The following is a 3,784-nucleotide window of genomic DNA, read 5'->3' as shown; positions in this document are numbered from 1 at the left end:
ACCCGCACCCCTGCCCCTCCCTTGGTCCGGCCGGCGCCGCCCCTCCCCTGTTTTTTCATATGCTTGTTTTTTTTCAGATTATATATATATGTATATATGTTTGTATGTTCTCTGTGTATATATGTATATATGTTTTGCTTTTTGCTTTTTCATATATTATATGCTTGTTTTTGCTTCAGATTATATATATATGTATATATGTTTGCATGTTCTCTGTGTATATATTATATGCTTGTATTTTGCTTTTTTATAAAAATGTATATATGTTTTTATGTTCTCTGTGTATATATGTTCATATATGCAAAAGTTAGGTTTAAATATTTAGAAAAGGATTATCTATATATGTTCTCTGATTTAGTACATTTTAGGTTAGTTTCATTTTTAGAAAAGTTTTATATATTTAGGAGAGGAAAAAGGAAAATAAGAAGAGGAAAAAGGAGAAGAAGAGGAGAGGAAGAAAAGGAAGAGGAGAAGAAGAAAGGAATAGAGGAGAAGAAGAAAAAATAGAAAAATTTCTATTTTTTCTTCTTCTCCTCTATTCCTTTCTTCTTCTCCTCTTTTTTTCTTCTTTTTTTTCTTCGATCTTCTCCCCCTCCCGATAGGAAAGTTTTATATAGAAAGTTACAATTTTAGAAAAGTTTTATATATGCAAAAGTTACAATTTTAGAAAAAGAAGGATAGGAAAGAAGAAAATAAGAAGAGGAAAGAAAGAAGAAGAGGAGAGGAAAAGAAGAGGAGAAATAAATAAGAAGAAGAAAAAAGAAGAAAAAGAAGAGGAGAAGAATAAAGGAATAGTGGAGAAGAAGAGAAAATAGAATATATTCTATTTTCTCTTTTCTCCTCTATTCCTTTCTTCTTCTCCTCTTTTTTTCTTCTTTTTTTTCTTCGACACGTGGGGGGGGGGGTCGAGAACGACGGACATTCATGAGAGAGGCGAGGAAGAAGGGGAAGAAGAGGGAGAAGAAGAGGAGAGGAAGAAGAGGAAGTCTTCTCCTCTATTCTTTCTTCTCTTTTTTTTCTTCTTCTTCTTCCTCTTTATTTTATCGGGAACGAGGGTCGTCGAGAGGTCGAGAAGCGGTAGAGGAGAAACCCTAAATAGAAAGTATCGTCGGTGTGAGATACATGTACCGTCGGTGTCGGACACTACACCCACATCCCACAAGTGGCGCGGGCTTCGACGCCCACGTCACTTGTGGGACGTGGATGTAGTGTCCGACACCGAAGGCCACATGTATCTCACACCCACGATACTTGCTAGCTATTTAGGGTTTCCTCTACCGAAAAGAAGAGGAGAAATAAATAAGAAGAAGAAAAAAGAAGAAAAAGAAGAGGAGAAGAAGAAAGGAATAGTGGAGAAGAAGAGAGAGGTTTCCTAGTGTCAAAGTATTGAAGAAATCCATGCCTTCATCATTAGCCGGAAGTAACCAGGGCATGTTGGTACGAAGTTCTGCAAAGTTATTCTGGAATGGAGTCCCGGATAGAATAATCCGCCTTTTGGTACGAATTCAGCAAAGGCCTTCCAAATAGCGATATTCGGAAGGCTCTTGCTGAACTTTGTACCAAAAAGCGAATTATCCTATCTGCGACTCCGTTCCAGAACAACTTTGAAGAGCTTCGTACCATCATGCACATGTTACTTTCGCCTAATGATGAAGACATGGTTTTGTTGAATCCCTTGACACTAGGCAACCTCCCGACCCCTCGGCGATCCTATCGAACATGAGAGGAAGAAGAGGATAAAAAAAGAAGAGGAAGAAGAAAAAAAAAGAGGAGAAGAAAGAATAGAGGAGATCTTCTCCTTTATTCTTTCTTCTCCTCTTATTTTTCTTCTTCTTCCTCTTTTTTTTTATCGGGAACGAGGGTCGTCGAGGGACATAGATGTAGTGTCATCGTTGTCGATATATACCCCCTCCCGATAGCTTACTATGATTAGGTAGCTAGTTCTACGTTTGGCACTAATATATCCTAATATATCCATCTGTCATGTTTGAATAATAATTGCCATGTTGTAAATATTTGTAGAAACTATGGACACCGCCCTAGACGAAGCAACAAAAGAAGTGTTGTTGAGGGACATAATCGCAGAAGGAAGTGATGCCATCTCGTTGTTTCTCAACGAAACCGATGGTCTGGAAGGAGAGGGTGAACAAGCTGGCTACGGTGACCTAATGCCGGTGCAAGAAGAAGAACATGAGGACGGCTCCGGTGACCCAATGCCGGTGCAAGAAGGAGACCGTGATGATGGCTCCGGTGACCGAACCGAGTCCGGCCAGGTATATATATTAGTTAAGCCTATGCTGACTAGCTGATTGATGCATTCATTGTTTTGGTATGTACACATATTAATTAAGTCTTTGTTCTTTTTTCTAGCCCCCCGAATCGAGCACAACTTCGGTAAAGAGACGAGGCCCAAAGAAAAAGTTGAGCTCGGATGAAAAGTTTGAGATCATAGCAATCGCGCCCGACGGCCAACCTATTGAACCCCTCCGGACAAAGAGCGCATTTGTTACTCAGTGCGGGGTTCTGGTTAGGGACAAGATCCCGATAAGCATCCAACAATGGTTTAAGCCGGCTACAGAAGACCCTGAGGTGTCTTATGTCAATGATATGCAGAAAAATGATCTTTGGACTGAGCTGAAGTCAAATTTCACCCTACCGCCTGAGGATAATCCAGAGAACCCAGTTAAAGAGAAATTAATCAAGTCTTTTGCTCTGAAGAGGATGGCAGAACTATTCAGGAGGTGGAAGAAAGAGCTGAATAAGTTTGTCGAAAATAATGAGACACCAGAATTCGAGGGCAGATATGAGAAGATCAGAGATCACTGGCCCACATTTGTGGCCCACAAGACATCAGAAAAGAGTAAGAAGATGTCGGCGACAAACAAGCAAAATGCTGCGAAGAAGAAGCTTCACCATCGCACGGGGTCAGGTGGCTACCTCGTAGCCCGGCCTAAGTGGTCCAAGACTGAGAATGATCTGGTTCATAAAGGGATCGAACCAGAGACAATTAACTGGCCAGACCGTTGCCGGACTTGGTTCTTCGGAGCTGGCGGAACACTGGACCCTGTAACAGGGAAGTGCATTTGGACGAACGATCAAATGGACATACCAGTCAGTAAGCTTAAGTAGTATATCGAAGCAGCGCAGGAAGGGACGTTCTTTCCAGACAGAGAGAACGACGAGCTCACAATGGCCCTCGAGAATCCTGAGCACCCTGGACGGACACGAGGCACGCCAGGCTCCATTCCGTGGAAGGTTGGGTTTCCGGACGCAGGCGGTTACAAATCCCATGAGAGGAGGAAAAAAGTGCAGCAGACCCAAATACAGGCGCTGCAAGCAAGGGTAGACGCGATAGAGGAACGAGAAGCAAATCGCAGCAAACGTACTGCCGAAGCCTCCCCCGAAGCTACCCCGCCATCTCAGCGCAGAAGCAGCGTGGCTTCCACCGAGCTGCTTCAGCTGGAGCATGCCTTGACGGCTCCTGCCAGCTATCCCGTGGATGCTATAATGGAGTCTCAAAACTGCCACCTTATGACGCAATGGATGAATTTGAAGGTCAAGCGGCTGTTGGCTCTGTTTATCCTACTGAACCCGGCGCAACTTTTCACTGTCGGCCGATTCCAGAAGGATATGCTAGGGTGATGGTGGATGAGATAACGGAGGGATTTGAGGACCTCTAGCTTGACCACCCTACCGGTGAAGGGGAGACTCGGCTGGGGTCTGCTCTGAAGACTCCATGCCTATGGCGGAAGGAGCTCATCAACCTTCCGAACTGGACGCCACC

The sequence above is a fragment of the Triticum dicoccoides genome, chromosome 4A, assembly GCF_002162155.2.
Source record: "Triticum dicoccoides isolate Atlit2015 ecotype Zavitan chromosome 4A, WEW_v2.0, whole genome shotgun sequence".
Classification (NCBI taxonomy): domain Eukaryota; kingdom Viridiplantae; phylum Streptophyta; class Magnoliopsida; order Poales; family Poaceae; genus Triticum; species Triticum dicoccoides.
This window is presented reverse-complemented; position numbering follows the sequence as displayed.